The 19,857-nt window shown below is 40.7% G+C and overlaps 1 pseudogene; it reads left to right on the top strand.

Annotated features, from left to right (window-relative positions):
- Positions 1-17,701, top strand: part of LOC147724597 (uncharacterized) — a 90,208-nt pseudogene extending 72,507 nt beyond the window's left edge.
- Positions 17,702-19,857: the final 2,156 nt, after the last annotated feature.

The following is a 19,857-nucleotide window of genomic DNA, read 5'->3' as shown; positions in this document are numbered from 1 at the left end:
GTTAGATCGGCTAGGAGAACCTTTGTATTAGAGAATATGTTAAGGTTAGCCAAATATCAAATGTGGAAATGAAATTGTACATTAATATGAAACTGTTATTTTAACGTTTTTAATTTTGTTTCATATTTTAATAAATACGGCCGGGAGGGTCACTCCCTCCCGTCTTCCAAAAAGTCCAGTTCGTTTCCAGTTTCCCATCATTGGGGATTGTGTTGAGAGGGGGTGGCGGGTATCTCGGCCATATGGAAAGGGGCGACCATTCGGTCCCCCCGAACGTATGGCGGAGTACCACGATCCCCCCGGGAAGCCATCTTGGGCGGGGGGCGAGTCTCGGCTGGTATGCCCGAAGCGGCGTAGCCGGGGGGCGCCTTTTTCCCGCCCTGGAGTGGGCTGGCCTAGACACTGACGCGGCCGACCACGCCCTTCAGGGCAGGCGGGGGCGGGTTTACTCCCGCCCTGAAGACGGATAAAAGGAGCAACAAGCCAAGAAAGCATCCTCTTGTTCCTGTGCTCTGAAGCTGCACCTCCTCGCTGCACGTAAGCTCGAGACGGAACAAAGAGCCATTTTTTGTACCCACCCACCAGCCCCTGAGGACAGCAGGTTGTTTTGAATAAAGTTGAGGTTATAACACTATTTTTTGCAGGTTGTAAGGATTATTGTGATACCTTTGAATATGCAATAAAGAATGATATTCTAGTATGTTCTTTTCGAATAAAGTGATAATGAACTGTTGTTGACCAGTAATCATGCCTTTTTATAAGTCGTAATTTGTTACTGTCATTAGGAATTAGCCATTTAGTTATTTAGTTAGAATTGTCGTATTTATTTTGGTCGGGCGGTAAGGTCATGATCGGTGAGCAGTAATTGGAAGATCCCTAGGGGTGGGCGTCACCCATTACGGATGGGAGCGCTCGAAGGAGGTGGCCATTGGCCCCTCAACGGGGGGCGGTCCCGTCTAAGGATGGGCCGCCGAAAGGTAAGGAAAGGCGGTCAAGGCCCCTTCCTTGGGTAGGAGGGGTTACAGCCCCCTCCTGGGGAATTTCCTGGGGCCAGGTCAGTTAAAGTTTGTAGGATGTTAGATCGGCTAGGAGAACCTTTGTATTAGAGAATATGTTAAGGTTAGCCAAATATCAAATGTGGAAATGAAATTGTACATTAATATGAAACTGTTATTTTAACGTTTTTAATTTTGTTTCATATTTTAATAAATACGGCCGGGAGGGTCACTCCCTCCCGTCTTCCAAAAAGTCCAGTTCGTTTCCAGTTTCCCATCATTGGGGATTGTGTTGAGAGGGGGTGGCGGGTATCTCGGCCATATAGGTGCCGACATAAACTTGTCTCCTTCACAAATACTAATAAAAGAATGCACAGTAAAACTGAAATAAACTATTGGTATTTAAAAAATTCACTTGTAAAATAGTCACACCAGTGAATGTTTTTAACTGTAAAATGCCCCGTGGCGCATATTGGAGGTTCCTGGTGGGCTAGTTGGCCCCCAGGGACCCCCAGTATGAAAGGGGACTTAATCCCCCAACTTAGAACGTGCTATGGGGCGTGTTTGCACAGTGGTGGAGGTAGGGGGCGGGGCTTGAGGTGATATGTGTGCAAACATGCCCTGTGGCGCGTTTTAAGTTAGGGAATGAATTCCTCTTCAATCCAGAGGTCCCCTAGGGGCCAACTATTCCAACAGGTACCTCCAGTAAGCGCCACAGAGCTGCGTTGCAGAGTGTTGTAAAAAGGGGGCGTGCCCTCTGAACACCTCTCTGCATCGCAGCTCCCTGGCGCATACTGGAGGTACCTGGTGGGCTAGTTGGCTCACAGGGGACCTCAGGATTGAAAAGTAATTAATTCCCCACACATGTCACCTCAGGCCCGCCCCCTTCCTTTACTATCGAGCACAATATTCCTCTAAAATCAGCGGAACTACGAATTCCGATTTACTCACCTGTTATCAGGAGAGACGTCAGTGCTGCATCTTTCAGCCCACTACTGAGCCTGAAAAGTAATTCTAACCATACTTACAGTAACTTGAATTTCCTTCCATAGGCTAACATTGACTGGTTTCACTTGGAAATTCTTCTAAGTGTGGAGTTTTGGAATTTAAAAAAATTCCTTTAAAATCAGTTGAACTACGAATTCCGATTTACTCACCTGTTATCAGTAGGGACCTCAGTGCTGCATCTGTCAGCTCACTACTGTCCCTGAAAAGTAATTTTAACCGTACTTACCAGTAACTTGAATTTCCTTCCGTAGGATATCATTGCCTGCTATATAAAATATATATATATATTGCAATTTCAATATTTAAAAAAAATGTTTTTCAATCTATATTAAAAATATGTAATGTAATTTAAAAAATAAAATATCTAAAAATAAATACTTTAAAACAATGTAGTAAATCAGTATAAAAAATATACAATTAATACATTTTAAAATTATCATTTACAAAACCTTTGAAATTCACTGAAAAAACCATAGGTTTCAGCCAAGTTATAGTTAGGAATTAGCATTTAAAAAACATTAGAAATTCACTGAAAAAACCATAGGTTTCACACATGTTATAGTTAGCTGGACATTTCACTCATACAAACTATTGAAATTCCCCCATTATAGTTAGTTCAGCTAACTATGACTCGCGTGCCCGCAATGCACTGCTGATGACGTCACATATTACATCACTCATGACATGATCAGTGACATCACCCATGACATCACTGATGACATCTCAAATGACATCACTGATGACATCATCCACTGAATGTGTGTTTGTCTGAAGAAAATATTTTTTAAATATGTATGTCTAAAGGTTGACGGAAGAATAAATGGGTAAATAAGTGTCTACATGGACAGTAGATAGTTATAGTTAGGACCTATTATCCATAGGAAAACCGCAACATTCTATTGCCAATAACTTTGACGTCCATTGATGAATCTTCTTGAAATTTTCCAAACTTTTGGCCAGCTCAGTTCCCTTCCTTCCCTGAAAGATTGGGGGTGATTGGTCAAGCAGGGGCCAAGAAAAAAGGGGGGTCCCAAACATGTTTTCCCCATAGGACCTTTAGGCATGGCTACAGCCCGAACAGCTGAACGAAATGACAACAAATTTGGCAGAGAGGTAGTCCTCAGTTCCGACTTGTGCCTTTTGCTCATATGGTGTCAATCTGTTCAGTGGTTTCTGAGAAAATTACGGTTAAAGTAATTTATATATCTATGGGCGAGGGGGATCCGCGGATTGTGCGAGGAATGGCATCGTAGCATAAGCACACTGTCCCGATCACATGCTCAATGCTAATTGGCTGTCAAGCGGTTGTAAACTTTTGAAACCAGGAATTGTTGGCAGACATTTTGTGCCTCGGTAGAAGCGAGGGTGAAGAAGTCTGAAATATGTGTACAAAATGTGAACAGGGGCAGGGCAGAAATATGTGAGACAACAAGGACCCCCTGATAAGAATCAATTTCCTGGGTCAGGGCAATGAACATGTGTAAACAAAAATACCCAGGCAAAATACCAATACCTACTAGCACATTAAAGGTGGCATATGCCACACACGTAGTAATAATAGTCAACTCCTGTTTTTACATATGGAATACATTTTAATTCCTCATACAAAACATAATATTTGATAAAATCGATATATATTTATAAACACATGATAAAATATTCCAGCATTATAGCATATGCATAACTTCATACACACAACATTAGTTACATATAAAAACTGTTGGATGGTTTCCTGTCTACGCGTTTCCACAATAAGGTGTGTCTTCCTCAGGACTGTACCATCATAGTGCTGTAAAAAAATGATTTAAAAAGATATTTTTACAATTTTGTATTGCAGTGCAAAAACAGGTCATATTTTATGGTTACATGTGCTAGTCTGTGGTTATTACCAATGATGATACCGCCTAAATAAAACAAAACAATAGCTTTTGACATCTATTTATCAGCTACTACACATAAAACGCCAATGCATAAATACTTGTTGAGCATATTACTCATGTTAATATGAGTGGGTCCATGTACTGATAACATTTTCATGACATTTCTCATGTTCTACTTCTTACAATTCATTGATTTCTTATGATGTTCTATTTGCCTTGTAATGAAACACTTCTCACGTATTGTACATATATCATTACCTTTTCGTTTAATATGCATGATGCTGGTTGATACTTTCTTTAAATCTAGTGTTCACCTCACAACAAGCATTTTCATACATTTATGTATCCTAATAATAGCCAATGAAAGAAACCAAAAAAGGGAAACGATAAAGGAAATTTGAGACAGACAGGGGTAGACACACCCTGACCCCCAAGGCCTGCTCAGGGGGTCCCATAAGGATCAGTAGTGCAAAAAAAATATGAATAGTATATATATTTTTTTTAAGTCGCAGGATGTGCGTAGGATCCGCGCTTTTCGCCACCAAAAAAAACAAAGCATTTATTTTTGAGATAAGCATCAAACTTATGTGTTTAGATCTTGGGTGGCTCTAAAAAGAGCCCTTGTTTTTACTGAGAGATTTTAGTACCTACAAGTAAGTACCGATGCAGAGTCTAAAGTTCATGAGGAAGAGTCTGTTCCCTTCATCTGTAAAATGTACAGCATCTCTCCTATAGATGCCATGCATATTGAAATGCAGATTGTTGTGGTAAATGGACCCCATTCTATAGTCTCTTTAGCTCAAGAAAATATAGTTGTGTCCCACAATTCACACTCTAAGCATCTTGAAAGGAGGTCTATATGGACTCAGATGGTCTCTGTAAATGAAATGGCAGATTGAAAACTAAGATTTTTCAAAATGGTGGATAAGATGCAGTGTTGAAATACAGAAAAGAAATGATTGGTTGTTTGACAACATTCTATACTGAAAACTAGGGTGCATGTTTCTGTTTTTTAAAAGCATGATACTTATTGGTGATCAGAACGTGATTGAAAAGAACATTACGTAGGATAAGCTGGTATATTGAGAAGTCAAGCACACTTGCTGTTTTATTAAGCAACATTGTGTGATTAACTTTTGCATTCTTCAGGAGCCGGAATTGCTTTATCGCATGGGGAGATGCTAATTTGTATGTGGAAATGCAATCTGCTTTGGATTCTGAAGTGAGAACAGATTTTACTGCTCTGTCTTTCAAAATGCAAACTAAGTTTGCTAGGGGAGGGCGGGAGTCGTAAGAGTCCCGCCCTGTCAATGAAAACAGCAGTGTCTCGGGGGTAGGCATCCCGGGACACTGCAGGAGCCAGCCGTCAGGCATGGCTGTACCCAGGGCCCTCGGGGGCACCAGGCAGAGGGCCATGTAGTCTGCCTCCCGTAATACACAATTCCCCCGGGGTGGTGGTTCCCGGGGCTTGAGGGGGTTTGTTGATGCCCACACACTTCTAATTTTATAGGGGGGGTTGGACATGAAAGTGGTGCAAGGGGGTTGTAAATCTGGTACGCAGTGTTCTGTTTTACTTTGCTTTCCTTTCTGTCATGTAGAGGATCCTGGGTAAATATAACGGTTTCTGTACAGTCAGTACCTTTGAACCCTACCCCCAAACGACTTTCTGACAGTTACCATAGTAACAGTTCATGGAGCACTTAAATTAGCACAGATGTTAGAAGTTCACCACACTATGTTGCTAATGGTGTTGTAGTTTTAAAACCTTTTCATAGGAACCGTTAGTTGTAGCAGTAGACTCTGGTAAAGATCTGGTAAAGAGTTAGCCTCAGAATTATACTTCAAATTATAAATATCATTTCTATTGTGGACTGCTACCCTCACAAAAAAAAAATATTTTTTTAATTAACGTTTATTAAAACAATAAATAACTGGAAAGATAACTAAAAGATAACAATACAATAAATAACTAGAACCATAACTAACAAAACAATATAATAAACAATAAACAATGGGGGCTCCCACCTGCGCTCCTATATATCAGTTAATGAGATTATACTTTATTTCTTCATTCACTCTTAAGTTAGATAGGATCAATTTTAGCACTGTGATGTATATTGACATATATCTATTTTTGATGTTTATTATGCAGCCCTGATGAAGTCGATGGCTATTGTATAGAGCCAGACGAAACACGTGTTGGCTGTAGATTGATTATTGTGGAAAGTGACATGCTAAAGGAATGTGACAAGCTAAAGAAATCAAGAATAAAGAAGAACTGTTCGACGAAATAACAGTCTAAAGACATTATTTGTGGAACTTTTGGATATATTGGATAACACATTTAAATCTGATTTTGAGGAATGGACATTGTTTATTCTTGTGACCAGTGAACTTCAGGTCACGACATTTAGTTTATGCGTGTGTGTTATAACTGTTTGATGCATTTTTCTATATTGTGCTAGCCTTTACTTGGAATATAATCATCATTAACTGATATATAGGAGCGCAGGTGGGAGCCCCCATTGTTTAATGCTTTTTCCCACATATGTGGATTTTGAGGGTAGTCTGGTGACCACCCTTTTTCTCACTTTGCAGCACCACGAATTTGAGAATTAACTATCTCTCCCTGGAGATATTTTGAGCGCCCTTAACCTGCAAGGTTACCAGTTGTAAATTTCAATATAATAAACAACATGTGATATTGCCGGAAAATAGAAGTACTGTAGGTAATCTGAAAAACAAAAAAGAAAATTAGTGTTTAAAATTAGATCGATGTGAATGAATGAGGTGAAACATTACAAGTTAAAGTAACACTTGACAATATTTACTTTTTTTTTATATATGTGAAGTGTGCCTGATACATTTCACTTGTCTTATAGGCTTGCGTTCCAGCAGTGTCTGTATAGAAGTGTCTACTGCGTCATATTTACATCATAGATCAACAGGTCTTTAAAATGATTCAGAGATAAGACAGAATTAGGTGAGAGATCAAATCATTATGCAGGACAATATTCCTTATGGCTTATTTACAAAACTCTTGCGCCATTTGTGTGTTACTTTTCTCATGTTGAAAGTGATGCAAAAGTGGCACAAGGGGTTTGTAAATAAGCTATTTTATTTTTAATGCATTTAATCTGAGGTATTGTAAATCTAGGCCGTCCTGCTTTCTTTGTTTAAACACTGGGAGCAGCAGAGTTCACAACTTGTACTCAGCTACATCAGAGTGGACAGCAGCGTCCATAACTTTAAAAGAGAAAGAGAAATGATGTGAGAGAGAGTGAGAGAGAAAACGACATTAAAACTGTGAGAGAGAGAAAGTTATAGATGGAGCAGATTTACAAACCCAGCCTCCACCACCCATGGACCTTCTTCCCCGTTGTTGCCACCTCCTTTGCTATGCCTTATCAATCAGATCTCTTCACTTAAAGCTCTGGAATGGATACCAACAGACTGATGGGCGTTCACCAATATAATATTAGGGTATCTAGATAAACTATATCACATGTGGTGCTCCTCGGAGGGTGGATGTGTATCCAACACCCACAAAATCCCGCTAACGCAGAAAAAAATTAAACCAATATCCTCCGAGCACTCAATTATCCAACTAACTTAAGGTAATGACACAAATCAATTGGCAAATGTCACAGTTCAATTGCTTGTAGTAAAAAGTCCAACATTTTTCAATCAAGGTTCTTCTGTGTTTATTTTCATTTTCTTCACAACCATAGGTTCACGATACATCAGCCAACACGTGTTTCGTCATGCAGTTATTCAACACTGTGACTTCCTCAGGGCTGTAACCAAATAAACAGTTCCCATGAATATACCACGACCTACATATGGCTTATAGTTAGTAGTGTTATTGTAAAAACACCAGTATAGAAAGATATCAAGTTCACACGGTGTGTAAGTCTCAATTAGAGAAGAATGGAAACAAAGGAAATACCACTCCAAGTTCACAATACACCCATAAGTTGTGTAAAGGATTATATTCCCATGTCAGACGAGTTAAAACGTAAAAAGAGGAAAAGAGATTAAGAAGTTTTTTGTGCATGCACCTGAAAAGGATAAAGGTCTTGAAAGAATGAAACATATGAGTGACTTGACTATAGAGGGGGTTAATGCACCAAAATTACTTTTGTCTTTAACAGAAAATGAGGAAGACCCTATTACGGTGGCTAAGTTATTGGATGACTTAGAGGTTAATAGTTATTTGTCAGAGATTAGTGGTCTCAAGTTCAAATCGAAATGGATACCACAATTTGGGTCTGGAAACACTATTGATGCTTTCCATAAATTGGTTGAATTGGAAATATATAAGCTCATTGAGAAAAGGTCTGTAGGTGGTTACTCCAGAAGATTTGATAACCTAACAGTTGGAGAGAGAGCAGCATTGAAGGCATTAAAAACGAATGACAATATTACCATTCGGGTGGCAGACAAGGGTGGTAATATTGTTGTAATGGACACAATAAGATACAATGCTGAAATTCTGTCACAATTGAATGATCCTAGGTACTATGAGGCATTAGGGGGTAACCCACTTGGTCCCCTTAAGATGAGTATTAATGAGAGATTGAAGGCATGGTACGATTTATCACTTTTGGATGCTGATGAATATAACTATATGACAATTTCAACACCAAGAGCTCCCTGTTTGTATACTCTACCAAAGGTACACAAGAATAGAGAGAACCCACCAGGGAGACCAATTATTGTGGGAATTGGTGGCCCGACTGAAAGAATTTCGGAGTACATTGATATATTTCTGAGACCATTTGTGCATAACTTACACTCACATATTCAAGACACAAAACATGTGCTTAATATACTGTCGGATGTCAGGTGGGAGGAAGGTATGTATTTGGTTACACTTGATGTGGTCTCACTGTATTCGAATATTGAACACCATCTGGGAATAGCAGCGGTGGAAACCTTTCTAAACAAGAGACCAGTGGAATTATTTGAGCACACTAAGATGCTTTTAGAAATGACTGAGATAGTGCTCAAAAATAATGTATTTGTATTTAACCAGAAATGGTATAGGCAGTGCCTTGGGACCGCGATGGGTTCCAGATTCGCTCCGTCTTTTGCCAAACTTTTCATGGGGTGGTTTGAGGCGGAATGGATCTGGGGCCGTCGTGGCCGGAAGTGGGTGGAACATATTCAATATTGGGGCCGTTTTATTGATGACTGCCTTATGATTTGGACTGGGACCCCAGAAGATCTGAATTGCTTTTTAGACTATTTAAATGACAATGATGTAAACTTACGGTTTACCACACAGTATGATGAGAAAAGGATAACCTTTTTGGATATAGAATTATATGTCCAGGTTATGAAACTTTGTTCTAAAATGTATCATAAGGAGACAAGCTGCAATTCGATTTTACATGCAACTAGCTGTCACCTGAGTTGTCAGATAAAATCGATACCTTACAGTGAAATGGTGAGAGCAAGGAGAAACTGCTCGGAGGAGGTTGACTTTCAGTTGAATATTTGTGATATGGCCAATCGATTTAAAGCAAGGGGCTACGAGACAGGAGTGATTGATAAAGCCAGGCGGAAGGTATGTGCACTCAGACGGTCACAGACTCTGGCACCTAAGGTGATAATAGATGAGGACAGAAAGAAACAGAAGGTACGACTAGTGACCCATTATAATGTAGAATCCCACAGGCTGTACTCTATTATTAATTAACATTGGCACTTACTTAAAGCAGATAAAGACTTACAGCCATATATCAGTGAGAGACCATCCATAACCTTCAGAAAGGGTAGGACATTGGCAAATGATTTGAGTCCCAGTTATCCGATCAGAACTAAAAGGACCTGGCTAACGAATGAAGTAAAGGGATTCCACAAGTGTGGTCGATGCAGCTCGTGTAGATGGGCCAGGAAAAAGGTGACGAGTTTCAGTTACAATGGTTCAGAAAAATATGAGATAGATACATTTATCAATTGTTATACTACTTTTGTAGTATATGTGATAGCCTGTACATGTGGGCAAATCTATGTTGGCAGCACGATTAGGAGACTTTGTGATAGGATGACAGAACATTTTAGAGCTTGGAAGATTGGAGACACTAGGTACCCAATAGCTGCCCATTTTATACAGAATGTGGATAGAAAGCACGAACACCAATATAGCTTTCATGGGATTGACCATGTGACACAGGACCCCCGTAGTTATGTGTATGTTTCTGTAGAAGTAAGTGTAGTGGTGTGTGTATAGCTGTATATGCAAGTAAATGGATGTTTGATACTTTATTTGCATGTGTGAGTATGTGTGTGAGTAACTCTATGGATGAGTGTCGGTGTGTAACAGGATGTATAGGTGTATGAGTACATATGATGGGTGAGTACATGTATGAGTGACTATATAGAACTGTTGGTGAATGAGTGGATGTGTATGTAGATTATGGAATTACTGAAAAGGTTGTTGTAACTGGTATTGATATCTCTATTTTTCAATGTGTGTTTCAAAGGTTATATTAGGGTGAGAGGAGGGCTGCCACTCTTTCACAAGGATGAGGTCATCAGTGATGTCATTTGAGATGTCATTAGTGATGTCATGAGTGATGTCACTGACCATGTCATGAGTGATGTAATATGTGACATCATCAGCATTGCATTGGGGGCGCGCAGGTTGTAGTTAGCTGAACTATCTATTATGGGGGAATTTCAATGGTTTTGTATGAGTTGAATGTCCAGCTAACTATAACATGTGTGCAACCAATGGTTTTTTCAGTGAATTTCCAAGGTTTTTTTAAATGCTAATTCCAAACTATAACGTGGCTGAAACCTATGGTTTTTTCTGTGAATTTCATAGGTTTTGTAAATGGCAATTTTTAAATGTATTAATTATTATACCTATTTATTTTTATACAAATTTCCTACATTTTTGTAATTATTTTTAATTATTTTATTTTTTAAATGACATTACATATTTATGTAAAATAATAAAAAAACAAAATTCCCCCCAATTATTTTTTAAAAATATATATTTTTTCAATATATTAAAATTTAATTCTAGATATTTTCTTTTTGCATTTTTTTGTGGTAAACATTTCGTACGCATACAGTGCTCGTACCATCCTTTGTGTCTGTACTCGTACTGTACACATACATACACATACATTACGAATACATCTTGAAGTTCCGCGTCGCATCGGCGCTTCCATGTGATGTCATGTTCATTTGTACGGTGCACCGTATGCATACTCTGCAAACATTTCTTAATGTTTAAGAAGATATATCTATGTATTTAATGTAAATATTAAGGCAAGACTTATCTGAGATAATCATGAAAATAGTTTTTTTACTTTTAATAAGCGTATATTACTTTTAAAAGCAATTACGCAGATCACGGCGGTACGTCGTCCGTATGCGCACCCTAAGCTCACCCTACGCGCACGCCATGTGACTTCAAAACAAGAGATTTGATTGCTTCATAATACTTCCTATTCCAACTGTTAAAATACCCCACCCATTTTAATAATTCTTCTTTGACTTTCACAGAAGAACCATCTCTTTTCTGGAGCTCCTGTGTTTTGGGAAACCACTTTATTATGGCTACACTTCAAGAAGATTCTTCTGAACACTCTTCAGAAGAGGAATTTGTGGCTGAGGAGGCACAGCCAAAATGAAAAGAAGCTGTAATTTGGAAATTGTTCACCTTTCCAGATGGAGAGAAGAAGGTCAATGCTGCAAAGGTCACCTGCAAGGTGTGTGGGCCCACACTATCGAGAGGAGATCCGACCAAAAAATATTCTTTTGGAACCGCAAGCATGGTTCGTCACGTCAACACCCTTCATCCTCGCAATTATGCGAGAGCTTCTTGTGATAGGCTGCAGGACGACCCTCCAGCAGCTGTTGCCAGCACTTCGACTGCACCAGCCTCAGCACCATCCAGTCCACATCCGGACATCTGTCCCGATTTCGGAGACTTAATAATCCTTTGTAAATTTTGCAAAGAAACACTGTGCTATGGGGAGCAATCAATTGATTTAATTTGCTGGCGCAAACAGGAGCACCATTGCTCACGCCACAAATTTTTTTTTGTTTATTTTTTTTCCCCGTTGGACATTTTTTCGTTTGCACAGTTATTTTTTTTCCTTAAAAATACTAAAAAAAATAAAAACTTCCAAAATGACAAAAAAAAGTTCTTTTAAGAACTAAATACACGGGTCAAAAAAAGAGCTATATTAGTATGATAATGTGCAAAAGTTTTTTTGAATGAATGTGTAGTTCATAAATGAATGAAAGAATAGATTAGTAGTGTATGATGAATGTGAAAGTGCAGAACTATAAGGAAGTGCTACAGCATAAGTCTATAAGGTGTTTACTTACAGTATACTGTAGTACTTCCAAAGCATTTGAATGTAACATATGTACATAAATATGTTACAAGTCTATGCTTCCCTTTGCACTGCTGGTGAAACTGCCTGGGTGAATTTGTAAGTGTTATGGGCAGATTTACAACCCCCTTGCGCTTCTTTTACGCCGCTGTTCCGTCACTTTTGTGACGCAGAGGCGACGCAAAAGATGCGCCAGATGTGTCACGTTGTGAAGCCCTGCGGCAGAAGGAGGCGTTACTGCACAGAGGGGGGAGAGGCATTCCGGCACAGGAATGCCTCCTAAAATTGGCTGAGTGAAATCTACAAAATTTCAGTCAGTCACTTTTGGGCCCATGCTGCGTCAAAATCCTACACCTGCTTGAAGCAGATGTAAGGATTGACACAGCATTGTGAGCATGGGGCCCCCAGAGCATTGCTGGAGCTGCGTTGTGCTTGTGATGCAACTCCAGCAATGTGCCACCTTTACAGCACAGATAAGTCATGTTTTTGTAAATTTGCCCCTTAGTGTTTTAATGCAGTGAATGGATTACTACACACTGATGAATGAGTCACTACAACAGTGCAACAGCAGGGACAGAGTGCTTAGTGAAAGATTAAGGATACAGACTGGGGAATGGAAGGTATAAAAGACAAGTTTGCAGGTGCATAGAAGACTGCATGCATAGTATATAGGGGTTTGAAGCAGTCCATGCCCTAAGGTCTACTTTTCTGCTTGAGTACTTGGGTACTGACTGGATGATTACAGTTCTGCGAGGAGAGTGGCAGACTGAATTTGAATTTATAACAGCTTCAGTATTACTTATAAATGGAGTGTATAGATACTGACTGGGGAAATGTAGACCTGAAACACAAATGTGAATTTGGTCACACTACTACTTGCATACTGCATAGGAGGTTCAAGCACTGCATGCCCTAAAGACTGGCTCACTGCAACAATACATGTACTTATATGTCTGCAAACACATCAACCAACCAAATAATTCTCTCTCAATTTTCTTAAATGTAAACTGAGTCACAGTTTGATTCTAGACAAATATCAGTATTTCCTATAAATGGAGTGTATAGATACTGACTGGCGAAATGTAGGCCTGAAACACAAGTGTGAAGATGATTACACTACTACTTGCATAGTGCATAGGAGTTTCAAGCACTGCATGCCCTAAAGCCTGTCTCACTGCCACAGTATATGTACTTATATGTCTGCAAACACATCAACCAACCCAATCATTCTCTCTCAAATTTCTCAAATGGATACTGACTCACAGTGTGATTCTAGACAAATAACAGTATTTTGTATAAATGGAGTGCATAGATACTGACTGGGGAAATGTAGGTCTGAAACACAAGTGTGAATTTGGTTACCCTACTACTTGCATAGTACAAAAATGCTTCTCTCAGAATGATTCCTAAATGCACACAGACTCACAATGTGATTCTAGACAAAAAATATTAAACCTTGCATTTTACAAAAACACATTTACTAGTCTAGAAACGGTAAGGTCACTAAACACATTCTATATATATGACTGCTGCATTTTACTATACAATCCTAACTAATTTTGCAAATACATAAACAATTTGCTGCATTATTGGTGCCAACATTACATTCAAAAAGTGAAGCAATAGAACAACAAAGAGGTGCAAGGGGTTTGTAAATTTGCCCCAGAGTGTATGCAGTAGTGTATGTATACTGACTGGGAAATTGTATATTTGAAACACAAGTCTGATTCTAGACAACAACACTATTAATTACTCTTGAAGGGCTAATATGACTACACACATTCCAGAAATATAAATACTGCATTTTACTGGACAACCATGAGTCATTTTGCAAATACAAAGGCAATAACTAGTTTCTAATTCAATCAAAACTTTAAAAAAGGATAGATTTTTATGCACTTATGTGTCTTCAAACATGAAACATACAAAAATGCTTCACTCAGAATGATTCCTAAATGCACACAGACGCACAGTGGGGTTCTAGACAAAAAAATATTAGACCTTGCATTTCATCAAAACACATTTAGTAGTCTAGAAATGGTAAAGTGACTAATATGACTGCTGCATTTTACAATACAATCTTGATTTATTTTGCAAATACATAAGCAATTTACTACAATATTGGTACCAACATGACATCAAAAAAGTGGCACAAGGACTTTCGACTTTGATTTTTGGAAGAGAGAGAAGGTTAACCTGCTCTCTCTTCCAAAAACCAAAGCAGTTTGCTATGTAGGGTGGGAACCGCGGGTAGGCTTCCCGGGACACTGCATGAGCCGGCCCTGGGGGGTGGCTGTCCCCAGGGCCACCGCAAGGCTTATTTTTCCTAAGTTTTTGTACTTATTTCGGGCTATCCCCTTTCTTATATCTAATTCCTATTTTTTGCGAATAGAGAGAATGTGTTCACGATTTTTATGGGGGTACCACCGTGCTCGGAGAGCATTTAAGAGATGTACACTGCCCCGAGAGAGAGGAGGCTGTGGCATCCCAAAAGAAGATTAGGAATAGGCCCAAATAATAATTTATATACTCCTATATAAAATTGCTCTCTCTTACCAGATATATTCAAGTATCAAGTGATGTCAATGTGGCATAATTCGGGGGTTTGTAAATTAGGGGATTTATTTCAAGGGAACCATTTTGCCTCTTTCGATTACTTAAGGGAGGTTTACAGGCTGCATCGCACAGATTTTTTAAAATATCTTCAATTACGTCGTTTCTGCGATCAGACAATATCAAAGAACCTGATTGTACTAGGAAAAATTACGATCTTTGAGGCTATTGAAGATAGGCAAAAAATTAGATTTTTGTATTAATTATTCCAGGAAAAGATAGGGGACGATATAGAAGCTAGGGAAGCAAAATGGCAAAGCAAATTAAGTTCTGAGTCTATTGATCTCGAGAGAGTATAGAAATGGCCACTATTTTATTATTGAACGGATCACTGATAAGCCAACATTTTATGTCTGTGTTCGAGTTGTACTACACGCCAAGTAAATAGGCTAAATGGAATTCGGGGAGAGGAACAAACTGTAATCGTTGTGGCCTATATGCAGCTGACGCTGCTCATATGTTTTTCTTTTGCCCTAAATTGACTCAGTTTATATCTGAAGTAGAGTCTTATTTGTATAACAACTTGGACATTTCAGTAAAGCTAACAGCACCACTGGTTATTTTTGGATGTGAAAAGAACAACATTCATAATTTCTCAGTGGTCGACGAAGGTTTTATTTTTATATGTATGGCTGTATATCTCTCATGTATTGCCTCTCAATGGTTAGACGAGGAATCACCAAATTTTATTAAATGGCAAACTAAAATACTGTATCTACTATACTGCATTGTACAAATTCAAGGGTATAAGGAAGAAAACTTTTGGATATAAATTATGGTCTCCTATCACTAATTGGATAGCATCTTAATGGAATTCTCTAAATATCTCTGTTATTGAACTTTATCTGGTGTTTTATTATTTCCATTATTTCTCTTCTGGTTTTTTGCTTAGCCCTAAGTGCTCTTATGATGTAAGTACAAGAACGCTTTCAGTGTAAAGTTTGGGAATGCTTATCTATATGTATGATGTCTCCTTTTGTATTAATAATACTATTGTTCTTCTTAATTTTGTTTTTCTGTCTGTCTGCTGTCATAAAATTCAATAAATAAAATATTTTAAAAAAGTGACACAATACAACCACAAAGAGGCACAAGGACTTTCGACTTTGGTTTTTGGAAGAGAGAGAAGGTTAACCTGCTCTCTCTTCCAAAAACCAAAGCAGTTTGCTGTGGTAGGGTGGGAGCCGCGACGCTCCCTCCCTACCATAGCAAACAGCAGTTTCCCGAGGGAAGGCTCCCCAGGACACTGCATGAGCCGGCCCTGGGGGGTGGCTGTCCCCAGGGCCACCACAAGGCTCCAGGAGGGGGGCAGCATGGCCCTCCTCCCAACATTTAATAGCCCCGAGTGGTGGCGGTCCCCGGGGCTAGTGGGTCCGTAACGGACCCCCCAATTTAAAAATGTAGTGCCCCGGGAGGTGGCGGCCCCCATTATTATTTTTAAAAAAGCTCCGGGGTTACCGCTACCCCCTCTGGCCCCCGACTACAATAAACACTTTGCCCCCGGGACTTGGCCCCCCCGGGGCTAATTGCCACGAAAGTGACCTTCAAGTTTTTTTTTCTTTTTCAGTGCGTACACGTATCGTATGCGTATCACACGATTAAAAAACAAATATATATATTTATTTTTTAGACCTTGAGGGTCCTTGTAGGACACCTAGAGCAGGCCTAGGGGGTCAAGAAGTCCTATGGCAAATAACAAAGTTTTCCTCTCAATCTATACACATATACAAATAAAAAACAAATCACATTTATACCAACATTAAAACAAGAGGAAACACACTTTTCTATTGCTTGAAGTTTTGAACCATTTCCAACTGCCAAAACTTTCAACCCTTCCCCCATTCCGCATTCTGCCTGTTACCATAGAAACACTTCAGGGAACACTAAACTAAGCACACAGGTGAAAAGTCCAACAAACAATGTTGCAATTCATAACAGCAAGTGCGCTTGACTTGTCAATATACCAGCTTATCTTAAGTAACGTTCTTTTCTATCACTTTTTGTTAACCAATAAATAACAGGCTTTTAAAAAACTGAAAATTGCACCCTAGTTTTCTGTGTAAAATGTTTTCAAACAACCAATCATTTCCTATCTTTTTTCAAAACTGCATCTTATCCACAATTTTAATAAAATCTTACTTTTCAAACTGCCATTTCATTTACAGAGACCATCTGAGTGCATCCAGACCTCTCTTCAAGATGCTTAGAGTGTGGATTGTCGGACACAGCTATATTTTCTGGAGTCAAAGGTACGCAGAACAGAAAGGAATTCACAAAGGCCTAGGTTTACCAAATGTAGACATTAAATGGATTGGACATAGAGGGTTAAAGTGGCACCAATTGATGCCATTGGTTAAATCCTTTTTACATCTCCAACACATTGACCTCATAATTGTGCACTGTGGTGGCAATAACCTAGCCACTTAGACTGGGGTTGGTCTTGAAATGTTTATGAAGGACACCTTTACAGAACTGATGTCACTTTTCCCCAAACTGCCTTTGTGTATTCCAACATATGCCAAAGACAGAAATAGAACTGGTCCAATCAATGTTGTCCACAGATTGAGAAATCTAGAAAACATATGAATAAATCAGTTTCTGCTTTTCTCCGAGACTATAGAATGGGGTCCGTTTACAACAACAATCAGCGTTTCAATATGCATAGCATCTATGGGAGAGATGGTGTACATTTTACAGATGAAGGGAACAGAGTCTTCCTCATGAACTTTGGACTCTGCATCAGGACTTTTTTAGAGCCACCCAACCTCTCAACACATAAACTTGATAAATATCTGATTTTTTTTTCTTTTTCTTGCTTAGGTATGCGTACGGTGCGACTTAAGAGTCAGGCATCATTCGTCGTATGGTACGCGTACCGAACGCGTACACACCAGAAGTTATAAAAAATATAGGGAGGGGAGCTGCGTGACCCCCTTCCTGTGGCTTCTTTTAGCCCCAGGGACCCCATCCCCCAGGGCTCTGCCTCATTTAAAAAAAATTGGAGGGAGGAGGGGAGCCACGTAGCCCCCCTCCCAAACCACTTCAGGCCCTGGGGACCCCATCCCCCTGGGCCAGCCTACCTACTTTTTAATTATTAATATTTTTTATTTATTTGAGGACGGGGGCCACGTGGCCCCCTCCCGGGCAACTTCTTGCCCCAGGGAGCTGACCTTCTTCGTTGGGGACCGTGGGGGGTTCCCAATACCCCCACAGTCCCTGCCGGCTACCCGTGTTCTTCAGGAGCTGGCATTGCTTTTCGTCAGGGAGAGCAGCTAACATGCTGCTCCCCCTGATGAAAAGAAATCTGCTTTCCTATTTGAAAGAGAGAGCAGGTTAACCTGCTCTCTCTTTCAAATTGGAAAGCAGTTTGCTATAGTTCAAGTTCAAGAATTTATATAGCGCACTACTCACCCAGAGGGTCTCAAGGCGCTTGAGGATGGGTTCATTATTTATCGAATAGCCAGGTTTTAAGTTCTTTTCTGAAGGATATGTGGTTCTGTGTGAGGCGGAGGTGGGTGGGGAGTGAGTTCCAGGTCTTGGCCGCCAAGTAGGAGAAGGATCTACCTCCCATGGTGGATCTTTGGATGCGCGGAACTGCGGCAAGGCCTTCATTGGAGGTTCTTAGTTGGCGGGTGGGTGTGTAGAAGGACAGTCGAGAGTTGAGGCATTCGGGCCCTAGTTTGTAGAGGGCCTTGTGTGCGTGGGTGAGGAGACGGAATGTTATTCTCTTGTTGACGGGGAGCCAGTGGAGGTCTTTCAGGTGGCCGGTAATGTGGTTTTGGCGAGGGATGTCCAAGATGAGTCTCGCTGATGCATTTTGGATGCGCTGGAGTTTTTTCTGTAATTTGGCTGTAATTCCGGCGTAGAGGGTGTTTCCGTAGTCCAGTCGACTCATGACTAGTGCGTGGGTGACAGTCTTTCTTGTCTCGGAGGGGATCCAGCGGAAGATTTTTTTGAGCATACGAAGTACGTTGAAGCAGGAGCATGAGACGGCGTTGACTTGTCTGGTCATCGAGAGTGAGGAATCTAGGATGAAGCCCAGGTTGCGTGCGTGATCTGTGGGTATGGGTGCTGTGCCTAGAGCTGAAGGCCACCATGAGTCGTCCCAGGCAGAGGGGGATGATCCTAGGATGAGCACCTCCGTTTTGTCTGAGCTAAGTTTTAGGCGGCTGTATTTAATCCATTCGGCTACTTCTTTCATGCCTTCGTGAAGGTTGGTTTTGGCAGATTTAGGGTCTTTGGTGAGAGAAAGGATAGTAGGGCGGGAGCCGCACCCTCACCCTAACATAGCAAACTACAGTGTCCCACATGTTGGCATCCCGGGACACTGCAGGAGCCGGCCCTGGTGGGTGGCAGTCCCCAGGGCCACCACAAGGCTAAAGGAGGGAGCTGCATGGCCCCCTCCCAACAGTTAAAAGCCCCTGGGGGTGGTGGTCCCCAGGGCTAAGTGGTCCGTCACGGACCCCCTTATTTTAAAAATTAGAGCCCCGGGTAAGTGCCGGTCCCCAGCGCGTGTGGGGGGCTTAAGGTTTTTTATTTTAAAAAGAAGCCCCGGGGTGGCTGTACCCGGGGCTCGGGGGGGCGTATGCCCTCCGCTATAATACGAACTTTGCCCTCGGTGGTGGCGGTCCCTGGGGCAGTGTGGGGGGGTGCCCCCCCACACTTTCTTTATATAAAGCCCTCAGGATTTTGCCCCCGGGGGCTAATTTACATAAAAGCGTAAGTTACACGTACCTTACATGTATCCCGTGATTTAAAAAAAAAAAATGTTGAGGGGCCTTGGGGGTCCTTGTGGGACCCCCTAAGCAGGCCTAGGGGGTCAGGGTATTTCTACCCTGACCCCTTTGCGTCTTTTGCACACTTCTTTTTCAGTTTCCTTGTGCCTCTACCGAGACACAAGATGGCTGCCAACACTTCCTGGTTTGGAGTGTTGACAGACAGTTGACAGCCAATTAGCATGCAGCTCGTGCTCGTAATGGTACGCGTACTGTCCTCGGA

This window comes from Lissotriton vulgaris, chromosome 4_1, assembly GCF_964263255.1.
Source record: "Lissotriton vulgaris chromosome 4_1, aLisVul1.2, whole genome shotgun sequence".
Taxonomy (NCBI): domain Eukaryota; kingdom Metazoa; phylum Chordata; class Amphibia; order Caudata; family Salamandridae; genus Lissotriton; species Lissotriton vulgaris.
The sequence above is the reverse complement of the archived record's forward strand: the minus strand, read 5'-3'. Positions and strand labels throughout refer to the sequence as shown.